The following is a 14,682-nucleotide window of genomic DNA, read 5'->3' as shown; positions in this document are numbered from 1 at the left end:
ACAGTGAGGAGAGTGGAAATGTTGGAAAGCTATGAAAGCATGTACTTGGTTCACTTTTCAATGCAAGACTATTATACTTCACTGTGAGTCCTTGTCATGTCCTACTCAGGATTGTGTTTATGAGTCTAAGCATTCTATCTTGCAACCTAATTCAACCGAGTAATAGTTAGTGTCATTTGCCTATGTTGTCATGGTTCTAATTACTACATTCCAACCTCCATAACTACAGCCATATTCGACATCCATGTCCTTCAACATGGTATCAGAGACATGGTAAGCATGGCTTAGTCCTATTCTCTACTCCTTCAATCTCTTGAATCTCAACTCAATTCATAGCCACAGAAAGTCTTCAATCTTTAACTCTACTTTACTCAATCCACACTCTACCTTGAACTGCCATGGTTGTCTGCCATACCTACTAACCTTGGAGGAGTCAATGTGAACAAACCAGAACATCTTAGCTCTCGCTTCCTTCAAGAGAGTTGTTCTTCATGTTGAGGCTCTTCTCCCCATAGCATCAGAGGCCGACATTGCACCCTACAGGATTGCAAAAATACCCAAATCTGGTGCAAAATTTTCTTGTAGTAGTTTGTACACTCTACATGCACAGTACACGACGCAATCTCTAGGAATTCCATAGGGAATTGATAGCTCTACATATGAGCTATCTCTAGCTAATGTAGCTTGACAAAATTTTGTCTCTACAAAGAGATATTACACAAACCCTAATTGTGTACTGTGTTGGAAGCCATAGCCAGAAACTTAAAAGCTTGGCATTCTTGTTCTTCTTATGACTACCATCATCAATAGTGATTTTGATCACTCCGACATTACCTCTGAAGTCTATTGGAGACTTGGAAGTGCCCAAGGAAGCTCAGAAATTACCTAGCAACATGAAGTCCAATATCAAGATCTTCAAGACATAGTATCTATTGATACTCAATAAGTTCTTCTTGGCACTTAGTTTTTTTACCTTACTCAAGGGTAAATCATCTTATGATTTCATTTCAGCTACTTCAAAGCCTACTCTCAGTTTGTAATGATTTGAAATATTTATTGATCTCATTCCTTATAAGTCTCTGTCTCATTGTAAAAGGACAGACACTACTCGAGTGTTCTCATGGTAAGACCTCCTTCTAGGATGACTGAACTGGAACAGATAGCAAAGTTTAATGGTGAAGGCTTTCACGCCTGGAAGGATAAAACGATGTACCATCTCATGAGGAAAGACCTCTAGGATCTCTTTGAGGAAGATGATGCAGATGACAAGAAAGAAGATGCTAAAGAGGAAGACGATGCAGAAGAATAGCCTAAAACAAGGGCATGGAAGAAGATGAACAACAAAGCTCTAGGAATTATTGCCTAGGGTCTATCAATGATGTATTACACCACATCTCTGGCATCAAGGATGCAAAGAAGGCATGGGAAGAACTTGACAAGATCTTTGGTACACAAGCAAAGAACTTAAAGGTAGAATTACTTATGCAATTTTATAGGTTGGATGTAAAAGAAAGTTCATCTATGATTGTACACATCAATAAGTTCAAGAGTCTTAAAACTTAGCTAGCAACTCTTAAAAAGAATATTGATGAGGATGAGGCAATAGCAGTGCTACTTGCCAGTGTTAATCATGAACCATATGAGAATCTTGTCTCAACACTAAGTAATGTTCCTAGCCTCTCACTTAAAGATATTGAGCACTCTCTTCTTGATGAAGAGAACAAATAGAAGAACAAGAATGCAAAAGATGGTATCCCATCATCTAGGAAAAATCTATTATACACCAAAGGAGATGCTAAACCCAAAGGAAGATGTCGAGGATTCAACACCGACAAAAAAAGTCAGATGACATGTCATTATTGTGGTAAGATTGGCCATATAGCTAGTGAATGTTTTCACAACAAAAGAGCACATCAGATGCAGAATGACCACCACCAAAACCAATTCATGAATGAAGAAGAAGAAGAAGATGCTTCTGCTACCATCAACAACTCTAATAGATTGTTCTAAGGAATTTGTTCCCATATTGGATCTCTATGTTTCCCTTAGTGGATTTTCTTTGTAAAAACCCTTGCCAAAGATGTAAAAATCTCAAGCTTTACCTTGACTAGGCTGCCTATGAGCTAGTCTCCCGAGCCATGTTATCATGTAGGGGGGGCAAAAGCCATCAAGTGTAGGGACTCATCATTTGAGGGGGGGTCTTGAGAAATAACAAATGATGTATGCTTCAGGAAGAGATGTCATGAATCCCATATGCACAATGAGGAGAGTGGAAAATCTGGAAAGCTATAAAAGCATATACTTTGTTCACTTTTCAATGCAAGACTATTGTACTTCACTGTGAGTCCTTGTCATCTCCTACTCGTCGGGATTTTATTTATGATTCCAAGCATTCTATCTTGGAACCTAATTCAACCAACTAACATTTCATGTCATTTTCCTATGTTGTCACGGTTCTAATTACTACATTCCAACCTCCATTGCTACAGCCATGTTCGAGATCCATGTCCTTCAACACGTCTTACCTTCGACTTGACCTTTTGTGCTTTTGGTCTTTCCTCTCTTATTATTTGCCGGGCTTTCTTTTTGTGCATTATTCCTTATTTTTAATTTTGTTTATTTCCATCTCACATTAGGGTTAACATTGCCCTCCTCTCCTAATCGAGTGCTAGTTCCACAACACTTACATGTCTTTGTTGGTGAGGCTCAACGATTTGAAGGGTGGTTGTATGAGTTGATGATGGAGCCTTGTGGAGGTTGGTCGTGGGAGAGAAGCTTGTCAATTGATGGTGATGGTGGAGGTCGAGGGGATGTCAAGTGACCAATGGGACCTTCAATGTCGCTGGTTAGGAGCATTCGAATGTATCTGCAAAGAGAAGAAAAGTGCATGGCTTAGGGGTGTGTCTACCTTATCGTGCGGTGCATTGTGCTCATGCTAGTGAAACTGGGACCTGGGTGAGCTGGGTATCGTTCTACACTTGAGGACCTAGTTCATGCGGTAGGGAGGTGCAGTGGGAGCAACTTAGGGAGACAGGTCTAACCATAAGCAAGGTTGATCTCCCTAGGTGTGCCCTACCCTTGATGTGCCCTAAGCATGAAATGGGGGATCAAAATGGCCTAGGGGATTAGGGACAGAACTCACTACTCGAAGCCACCAGGTGCACCTAACTTGAGGACCCCTAGGTGCAGTGATCGTAACACTCATGAGTTTCTTGCTTTTCTTGTGATTTTCTTCTCTATTGTCTTGTTCTTTTCCTTTCCTCCTCTCTCTTCTCTTTCTTTTGGTGTCTTTCTTCTTCTTTTTCTTTCTTTTTTCTTCTTTTCTTCTTTTTTTTTGAAACAATTTTTGACGAGAAGTTTGTCTTCATCGTCGTGGCCATGAGAGGGAGAAGTTAGGGATTTAAGGGACCTACTAAGAAATTGTTTTCCCCTGCATGTATCCTTTTAGGCTCATTCGAACATTGAGAGGGGTAGTGGACAAAAAGGGATGGTTGCAACCAGTGAAATGGCTGATGTTCATGTCCTTTAAGAGGACTACACAAAAACATGGCAAGAGGGCAATGTGTATCATTAGCCTAGTCATTGCACAACTATCTATGCCGACATTGAGATAAAAAATTAATGGTGGGAGGCAATATTCTTGTGGAGTAGGGTCTTGCCTTAATAATATTCTAAGGAGCCTAAGGTAATTACAAGTTGTCAGGGAGGTGGGGTCCAGGCAAGAGTTGAATTCATTAAGGAAGTGATCAATGGAGGTATACAAGTCCTGCTCAGAGAAGGTGAGCGCTTTCTCGGGCTTACTGGCATTGACATTGTAAATTTTTGGGAATTCATATCGACCATGGATGTCTGGATTGAATTCCACTCCTAACCTTCTAGGATATGGCATATAGGTGCGGTTATTCCTTTTGAAGTGTAGGGTGTTGCAAAATGACATCCTGGAATCCATGTTGCCATCCTAGATGCACATTCTCCATCTTGGCTGGCACTCATAGCCCTTCACCATTCTGGGCACTTCCTAACCTTATTCTCCCAATAGTCAGGAGCCTCGATTCCCCATAAGGTGAGATTCTTCTCTCTTTCGGCCACCCACCTATCTCCCATCCTTCTTCTACATTAATCACCTCTTCCACCACCTTGGTTGATAACACTCTGCCTAATGTAGTGGGGAATCAAAAATTAAATTCGAAGGGGTCATAGTTATTCTCTTTTTATTCCCATACTATGAGTTACACATTCCAATCTACTAGGAAACAGTCTTCTCTTGGAGGGATGGGCGCTTTTGGGGCCACTACTAGTTGAGCTTTCAACCTCCTCCATGCCTAGTCCAGCATGTTTGTTCTCTTTCTTCTGGTCTCTGCTTTTCTTTCCAGCTATGTTGTCTACCTCCTGCTGTACTTCAAGCCATGGAGAGGGGGGTTGTGGGACTAACTCCTTGTCTTGTTGCCCCATTTCAAGGCTTGGCCATGCTTCTTTAGTCAGTCTTTGCAACTCTCTCCCTTGTGCTCTTGTGGCTCTGCTTCCTTCGGCCGCCCTACTGCTTATTCTTGGATGTGCAGTCCATATCCTAGAATCTTCAAGCGAGTTCTCTAGCTTTCTTCTTAATGATTCAATGGCCTCCTCCTCTTCAGATTGTGTGGCGTCTAAGAGAGTGTTGAGGAAGGTGCATTATTGGGCTTCCAAGCTTATTTGTGTTGCCTCTACCCCGCTTTCTAGTAACACCTTGTCACCTTCTGCAAGGACTAGTCAGCTCGCTAAGTCTCTTACCCTTCCTTCATTCCTGCCCACCCATTCATTTTCTCTTCTTTTCATCTCTTCAAAGCTTTCATTATGCCTTTGGGCTAAGGCCCTTATTCTCCGCTCTTGTTCCTCTCGATTTCTCTTTCTAGTCTATTTTGCTCTTCTAACTCCACATCCACCCTCTTCTCCAACTTGTCCACGTTTTCCTGATACCTTTGGACCCTCTTTTCTTCTTTGGCTACAAGCTCTTCCATGGCGTCGTGGACCCTCTTTATCTGTCCTTGCAGCTCTTCTTATTGCAGGATCTAGAACTTGTACTCCCTTTGAAGTCCCATTAGCTCTTGATTCTTGTCTTCAAGTTTCCTTTGCTAGTTGTGCTCTTGCTCCTCCTTAGCCTTGAGCTCCACCTTTAGCTCACTTATTTCTCATTGATACCTAACTACTTGGCGAGTTTTCTTAAGTTGGAAAGCCACTAATGTGTCTTTCTCTGCTTCTAGATCGGCCACAGTCATCTTCTTTTCCTCCTTTGATCTCTCTAGTTGGGAAAGGAGTTCCTTAACATAATTGTCATACTTTGTAGACGATAGCAGTGCTGTAGGAATAGTTGTTGTGGATGCTTCTACCTTCTATCTCTTAGGATCTTGTTGTGATTCCGCATCTACAGCTGCCAATCTCTTTGTTCCCATCATTGGGGTTCCTCCACTTGCACCTTGAGTTATCTCTTTATTGACCAGAAGCTGCACCTAGTCCATAAGGTTACTGGAATCTATTGTAGTTGAAGTGCTTGGGTGGGTGCACAGACTGGGGTGGTAGGCAGTAGGACAAGTGGAATGGGATCTTTCCTTCTGCTCTACTAGAGGTAGTATGATTTCCAATACTTGGGAGCTTGTCCCCGGGCGTTCTTCTCCATGTAAGCTCATGGCAGCCAGCTTCTCCTATTTAGAGGGCTACTCCACTAACACGCGGATGGCCATTACTATGTCTTCTACTTCTCTCCTTGTGATCTCCTTTGCTTCTTTGTCTACTTTTCTCTTTATTTCTTCTTTCGCCTCATTGGATTCCCTTTTGGTCCTTGAGATAGTCAGCTCTTTCTTTTTCCTTCTCTCCTCTTCTGCTATCGTTTGGGGGTTCTCCTTCTCTTCGAATTCCTAGCCCTTAGAGCACATCTCCTATTGTCCTTTGTCACTCACGGTTCTCTCACTGGACTATTTCTACTCTTGGTGGAGAGGGGACGTGTCTAGTGTTTCACCAACTCTGTCATCATCTTGTGCTTCCCCTAATGCCTCTCTGATGATGGAAGTCAAGAGCCCACCAAATCCAATGGCCGAGGCCTTAGACGACAACTTCTTCATTGCCTTGGAGATCAAGGACTCTCCACCCACGGGTCTTCCACCTGTAGACAATGCCTTAGCTGAAGTCTCAATGGTCTTCTGTATGAAGTCATTCAAGTTCACTTCACATTAGGGACAAAAACACTTCAAAAAAGGCACTTGTAAAAAAATGATTAAGTTGCTAATTAGTTGAGATTTTGGAAGAATGAAAAACACCAAATTTGGTTGCTCAGATGTGATTAATGAGAGAATATTGAATTCATCAAAGAGCTGAGCGATTAATTGTCCCTCAAATTTAATTTATGTTACGGTCACCTTTTCGGCCGTTTTTTGTCTTGGAACTTGGGAGAATTTGTATTTTCGAGAAATTTCCACCTATATCACGATTTGTCTACTCCCGCATCTTCTTTTCACACGCTCTTTCTCCATTCTCTTTCTCCATTCTCTTCTTTGTGCTCACTTTCTTATCACTATGATCATTGATCTACTAAAATGTTTAACAACACCTCTACAAGTGATACATATGCGAGCACATGCAAATACAAACTTACCATCCAACTAGATCCAATTTATTCATCTTGGAGAAGTATACAACGTCGAGTACTAAGAGATGAGATGGAGGCCAACAGATTGCGAACTCAAGGAAATAAACATATAGATTTGTGGGTAGATGGAAATATTTTAGAATTATTGATAAACTTCTCAGGTTGCATCTTGACTATGCATACTCAATTAAGCCTTTGTCTTTATCGAATGAGTGTATTGACAAATGTGAGGCATTACTCTCCAAAATGGGTTTTCATGGAGGTCAAGTTCATTTAAGAAAAGATCCAATACTTTCAGGGAAAACGAGAGATGTCTTGGTTGATGTCTCAATGGGAGGCTCAAAATCTAGACGTTTTTTAGATAACCATATAGGAAAACAAGTGAGCATTACTTGGGGGCATTGGAGAGAGCTGTGTGGGATAATGACAAACGTTGCAACCACATCATGACTTGCATTTCTAAGGATGGAGGTTTGGAGACATGTTGATGTCTTCTTAAAGCTCCTCAAGCAACAAACGAAAATGTACACTTATCCAGAAGAGTTCAAATATTCGATTACAAATCTTGTTCAGGCAATAAAGGAGGCATGGGGAGAAAAATATATCACTTTTTATTTGGTAAGAGAGAATATTTAATCCAAGCTTTCTTCGATAAAATTTCCATTGGTAGAAAATGATTGTTATTCTTATGAATTTGCAACATACCCTTCATATCCATGGGCCTTACTTTGTGGAGGAGCAAGGCCCCTTCGCAACTTATAGCGGCCAAGGCATGGAAAGATCTCACTATCAAGCATGTACAAGTTTTTTTTGAAGCACAAGACATGGAGATGGAGTTACAAAAAGCAATGCTCTTGAGGAGCTATTCAATTGGTTTTTCGATGACAGCTTCAAAGAATGAATACTTCAACTTAAGAATTAATAGTATTTTTCGACGAAAACTTCAAAGAATGAATACTTCAACTTGAGAATTCAAGAAAGGAAAGTACAAAGCTAGCTCTCATGAGCCTTTACATCATCCTCCTTTCCAGGATATTTCCTCTATAACATAGAAATTTTCTTCTCTTGTAGCCAACTATTGATTTTATATCAATTCGGTTTGCTGCCAAAGCATAAGATGAGAGGGCCAGAAAGTATCCTACTGTAGAAGCAGAGAAACCATGACCATAACCAAAAATCCTAATTGCCGCAGTCTTCTCCAAAAACATCACCTTGTGTACATTGTATTGTAACCCAGAGAAACCAAGTAGCCTTGTAAGTGCCTTGATACATAGTATAGGCCATGTTGCTTCCTCTGAGAAGATGTTATGAAATACCAAGAAAACATGTGGATCAATCCTTGCTAAGTAATGGCCAAGTGCAACATCTTTCAGTGAACTAATACCAACTCTTGTCCCTTTACCCCGTCCCAAGAAGTTATCAAAATCTTCAATCTCCAACTGTAAAAAAAAGATAAATGTCAAATGAATGTTGAAATCAAACATATTAATGTATATACATCTTACAAAATTTGAGATAATAGTACCAATTTGATTTTCGTCATTTTCTAGCTTAGTTGGATTCCATATGTTAATTGATGATTGTGCCTCATTGGTATCTTCCAATTCTTTAACATATTGCGGCTCTTCTCTTCCAAAATGGGAAATTCCAAGTCGGTCTTGAAGGCCGTGGAACTCCTCTTCAGTAATCCCATCCTCTTCCTCAGCATTCTTTGCCTTACAAAAACAAAGAGAAAGGGTATCCCCTGCTTCAATAAACTTGTCGTCTGTAATTTCGGTGTAAAGTTTAAGTAATTCTTCTTTTGATTCATTTTCGACATCAAAAATGCCATTTGCAACATCAGAAGCCTCTGCAATGATGGCTAAACAATAATCCTCCCTAAGATTGAAGAGCCTTTGAATGTCTACTAGCAGTATGTATTCCTTGTCCTTGATAAGGAAAGTTGAAAGTGAAGCAACAGTATAAAAAGAAGAGTCACATATAATATCTGCATTTGCATGGTTTCCTTCAATAATGGTCTTAGTTTTGAATTGGACAACATCTAGTTTGCCAACAATATTTGCTTCTTGCTCAGGATCCAAACATTCCTCTGCATCCTTGTCATTTGCTACCTCATCCAAAAGGCAAAAGCTAGAACATTTTGGATCTTCTAATTGTTTTTCATCAAATTTCACATGATATTTAACAAGAGAAAACGTAATGAATGCAGTTGTTTTGGACATAAGCCTGCATTTCCTAGAATGAGCAGAACAAAACAAATCTGAGGTACAAAACCGGTCAAGAGAATGAGATGTACACTTTCTTGAAAACAAAGCCTTCTCTGAAGGTGAGCTCCCAATAGGTATGTGAACATATTCCTTTGCATCCTTTTCAACTACCGAAAATGTAAGACTTTCAAACTTAGCAAACTCCTCCGGGAAAAACTTCTTACATGAGTTCAATACATGGTCAATATCCCAGTCAGGGTTGAAAATATCCTTTGCAGTTTCGTAATAAGATAACTCCATGCCATTCTGAAGAAGAAAGTCTAGGAGCCTTTCAGATGGAGAAACCTCTGTGATCTAAGACAATCCAGAAACCCTCAATGGTGACTTGCCTTTGATTGGAGACTTCTTAGCCATTCCCACACTTGCTGCTGAACAAGGGGAGGAAGGTGTGGGAATTTCAGGGGAGAAGGTAGCACAACCAGAAGCTCTTGTTGACCCTGATGACAATCTTCTTCTTTTTTTAGAAGGGGTTACCTGCTCTTGGGAGCTTGCAACATCCTTAGGTTCAGACATGAGTGAAAGTACGATACGGCGTGAAAGTGTGCACCCACTTCACAAGTGATGCCTTCTCTCTTTGTATTTGCTGATCTATGATACGACACGAAACTGGCCAAGCGACCTCAAGAACAATATCTCCTCGCTTCGTATCAAGGGGTACACAAAATGGCGCAAATTCACATAAGAAACACTGAAAGTGGACCTCAAATCTAAAAAGACTTGTAAATTTGCAAAAAAAGTCATAAATGCCTAACCACCGTGTTTATATAGACCGAAAAATATTTGCCATGTGCGAAGCCACATAGACAGCCACGTGGATGGCCCGCGCAAAACCTAGCCAATTAAACACTGCCACGTGTCACGTACCTTACAGGTATAAAAGATCGATGGTAGCTTACGTGGCTCACTTTTCAAAACCAGAGTGTGAATACACAGCCACATCGAGATCAACTTCGCCCTATATCGGTCACCGCAATTATGGCGCAAGCAAGTGTTTTTTTAACCTGTGCTTCAACAGATTTGCGTTGTATTAGTTACCGCAAATATGACACGAGCAGATGCTTTTTAAACATGTGCTTCATTGTATTTGTGTCATATCGGTCACTACAAATACGGTGCAGGCAGGTGCTTTTTAAATCTGCGCTTCACTATTTTCACACCGTATCGGTCACCACAAATACGGCGCGAGAAGTTGCTTTTTAAAACTGCGCCTCACTATATTCGCATCATATCAATCTACGGCTCGAGAAGTTAAACCATGCTTTAGTCCTATCACAAATATGACGTGAGGAGTAACATTTTAGACCCATGGTTTTCTTCTATCATGCCGTATCGGCCATCCGCAAATATAGCGTGAGGAGCTTCATTTCAAACCCGAGCTTTTTCTCCTATCGCGCTGTATTTGTTGTTTCTATTTGGGTTATTTATGGCTTTTAAATATTCTAACTAGTCTCATTTTTTACTCATGGTTTTTAAATGTTCTAACAAGTCTTATTTTTCTACAGGTTCATGGCTAGGGCAAAGTAGATTGCAAGGAAGGTGTATATAGACAACAAAGAGAGCGAGGAGGAGACAAGGCTTTTAGCTTCTCAATCTTTCCATCCTAAGATCCCACCTACCCCTGGTTGCCCTCAGTCTCCTACCATGGAATCTAAGCAATCTAGTGCAGGGACAGTGTCTGCTCTTGCCCAAAGTAAGCTTCATCATGTACAGTCCCCTACAACAACTGCTAAGTTTCCAACCTCCCTTAGAGCCCCTATTCAACATATGGAGCAACATGGACCCTCTTATGCCCATGGAGAAGAAGAAGAGAAAGAGAAAGTTTAGATTTTTTTTATATTCAAAAATGTTTTAGTGAGATAAGAAAGGCACAAAGAGCTACACAACATGTGATTCCAAAGACAACATTTATTAGAGTTGTCAAAGATATTTCTTTTAGATTATCAAGGGTGTCCACTGAAGTTGGCATGCAAAAAAAATGGCAGCGTGCAACCATTCTTTGCCTTCAGGAGAATGCTGAAGACTTTGTTATTGATTTTATGAATGATGCTTACATTGCTGCTGCCCACGCTCATAGAATGACTTTGATGAACAAAGACTTTAGTATGGTTAGCAAAATCAGGTATAGGTTTGACAAGGTATTGAGGCCCTTGCCCACTACTGATAAAAAAAGTATTTGAGATCCTTAACGTTAGTCCAAAATTTTCTAGGAGGGCGAAACGGCCAGTGATTGAGAACATGACACATTTACACCCTGCAAAGACCACCTCCGAACAAGTGTATGCCTATCAAGAACCTGAAGAAGACACCCATCAAGAACGACCACAAGAGACTATAGAGTTAGAAGATGAAGTTTGCAAGAGAAAAATCGATGTCCTTGGTCCTGCCAATCTGACGAGAATGGGGGAGGTATATGGGCAAATGGTTGTGAATGTCTCTTGCACTTCTTCAAAAGACTATCTTAGTATTTTCCCTGAGGACAAAGGAATGTTTGTTAAGAAAGATATTCAATTGTTAGATTCAGTAGTATTTTGTTACATAAGGTAAGGCTTTTTTTCAATTTTTTTTAATGGACTGATAGTGTTGTTTTGTTCATTGCAATCGACATTCATTTGGTTTTACTATTGGTTTTAGGGCGTTGATTGCTTCTCTTAGCCAAGAAATCTCTAAAACTATATTTATCATTGATCCACTATTAGCAGTGGAATTGTTTTCAAAATCTCGTTCAAACATAGAATTATTTTTCAGATTGTTCGATCCAATTACAAACTACCATATTTTTTTCATTGCATTGAAAGGTATGCAATTTTGCAAAGGGTTTAATGTATACTTCTTTATAGTATGCATTTCTTACTAACATTTTACTTTGCAGAGGACATTGGAGCTTAATATATATTGATATTCTCACTTGAGAAATTATCCTTATGAACTCTCTTAGGGGTATCCACGGTCAAGCAAAAATGTGCGTTGAATACAAATCCTCACTTTTTGGTTTATTGTTTATTTTATTTATTGTCCTTTTTTTATAACATGTTTCCATTTACAGTGCTGGGAGGTTGGTGGTAACCTTTTTGGACACTACATATGAGGATATTGCTGATCCTCAAAAACCATATAGCTTTCTCTTACAAGAAGTGCCTTTACAAAATGATGCGTATTCTTGTGGATGGAGAGTAATTTCAAATGTTTGTAGGACAATAGATTCAAAGATTCTCAAGATAGATGGGGTTAATGTAAGTATCTTTCACATTCTGTTTTGAGCAACTTTATTAGTTTTTTTAGTAACAACATTATTATCAAATTTCATAACCATTCCATTTCTTTGTTTTTACTCCCTACAAGTACGAACTACCACTACCCTAACAACTTATTACAATTTTCTTTGCAGTGCCAAGATTACCCCGATTCATACACATGGTGGATACAAGAGAGATGTATTGAGTTAATTTTGGACAATGCAATCACACCAGTCGACCCCGACTCTCCTCCACTTAAATCTTTAACTAAGAGTAAGGCAAAAGGCAAGTCGTCTAGAAAGACAAGTAAGGCAAGCTCCAAAAAGATACAAATGCCAACACTTTCTCATCCATCTTCTCATCTACCCCCTCAAGAGAATAGGGCCCCTGTCCAAGTTAAATTCTTCAACCAACAAAAAAAAAGCCAATGCAACTGCAAGATCTATCTTTTCTAAAAGTGGCGAAGAAGTTGATGAAAGAAGACAAATAGATACAAATGGCAAGATCTTTGTATATCTACACTTCAATTTTATAACTCTTCATTCAATGAAAAGCTTTTTGTCCAATGTAATGTTTTCAATTTTATGGCTCGAAACTTACAATTGAAGGAGGCAAGAAACTCATACAAGAGAAAGAGCATTCAGCTCTTTTCCCTACTATTTTACCATTTACTTTGAACTTATATTCTAGGGATGTACAGTCTAGCATCTCCAAGGTATCCCTCACATCTTTACAATTCCAACTGGAAGTGATATTTACCTCCTTTTCTATAACTTGCACCTTAAGATTGAAGGGCATGCAATCTGTATCTGAATCCAAGGGAATCCACATGCCTAGTTTAAGTTTGTATCTCCTATAATCAAAACCCAAAGCAAGAGTTTGTCGTGCTATATTATAACACAAAGACAAGGATTGGGGGCATACAATACACCTCATGGTGTCGCCCTTATGGTCAACCTCTCTAGATGTCCAAAGCTTCCCTATAATGTTATCTAGTTCTGCGCTTGCAAAATTTCTACTTAGCCAAGATACTTTTGTTCTCTGTAAGTTTGCTATTTTGAAGCAACCCACAAAGATATGTAAGCGGATAAACCATGACAGGCGTATTCTTCTTGAGATCCTTCTAGTTATCATGGACTTTTGAATATCTTGACATATTTTGAATTTAAAATTATGCATGGTTGCCTTATCAAGAACCTCCCAAATAAGAGAGGAGAGACTTGGTAATGGCAAATCCTCAATATGTACATATGTACCCTCTTTAGATAAAACCACATATTGTGCGTAATATATAAAAATTCTTCTCTCATTGAAAGAACCGACAGTCTTATCAGCATATCTAATGTTTGCAAATGCCTTATGAATCGCATTCAAAGTTCCACTCAAACTCTCCACAGGCTGCCATTCAATACTTGTTGATGGAAATATGTCTACAACGAAGAATTCAATATTAATACTTGCTTAAATTTTTTTTTAAATCATATATGTTATCAACTTAAGACTTACAATGTGTTTGCTAGCAAACACGTTCATTAGGAGATAAGTGCATATCCTTGGCCATGTAAACATGTTGCACTTTGACTAACCACCCTTCATGCGTAATTTTGAAAGCAATGATACGCCCTTTCTAGTGATGTTTTATATCATATCTTTTTCTTCTTTTGACCTTGTGAGAGCCTTTGCAAGAGGGCAACATGGTCACCCAATCGTTTATGCAAAAGGTTTTGGGCTCCCAATTTCCATCTACACCTTGGCCATAGACAGTGCAAGAGTTTATTAAACGAGACGGGCGCCTTTTGGATGCCATACTTCGATTGAAATCGTAGAGAAAAGCGCTCACTGAGAAAGGCAAATGAGCAAAGAAAAAAGCTCACCCAGAAAGACGAATGAACAAAGAAGCAATACTGAAAAGACTAATGAAAATATAGTGGGGGCGCCAAAAGCTCCTGACTTTCAAAAAAGTTATTATTAACTTCACAACATCGTTATCATAACTGGTTTTGTCAGATTTTATAAGTAAATAAGGACTTTAGGACCATCAAAGCATGTCAGAGTTTGGAGATTTTGGCTAAAAGAGAGAAGAGAACCACGGAGTTGACTCTACTATCTCCAAAAAGGAGGAGACAAGAATACCATATTCTTTCACATGTGGCAAACTCTCTTTGGCCCTTACCTTAATCCTGTGATTAACAAAAGTGCATTTTTTGAAGCATTTTTGGCCCTAATGTTGAAAGATTTGGCTGCAATGCTTTCTACATCGGCACATTGATCCTACTCATCAATGCATTGTACTTTTGGCTAGAAAATAAGGCGTGCACCATTTTGTCTTGTAGCTAGACTTCTGGGTTAGGGATATCAGCTAAGTTGATGCCATTATTGGTGCGGACCAGCTCTTTGTCCATTCCCAACATGTTGTACGTGTCCCTTTTCGGCCGTCTTTCAACTTTGTTGGCCAAGCCCAACGCTCTCTCCACCAGCTCTAAGGTCAACTCAACTTCTACTTGGCGGGCGACCTCTCCTGTCTCACAATCACAATCTTGCAGTTCATGTTGAAGGTAGAGAGGAA

Source organism: Lygodium microphyllum, chromosome 21 (assembly GCF_053477565.2).
Source record: "Lygodium microphyllum isolate KBCC chromosome 21, Lygodium_microphyllum_v1.1.10, whole genome shotgun sequence".
Taxonomy (NCBI): Eukaryota; Viridiplantae; Streptophyta; class Polypodiopsida; order Schizaeales; family Lygodiaceae; genus Lygodium; species Lygodium microphyllum.
This window is presented reverse-complemented; position numbering follows the sequence as displayed.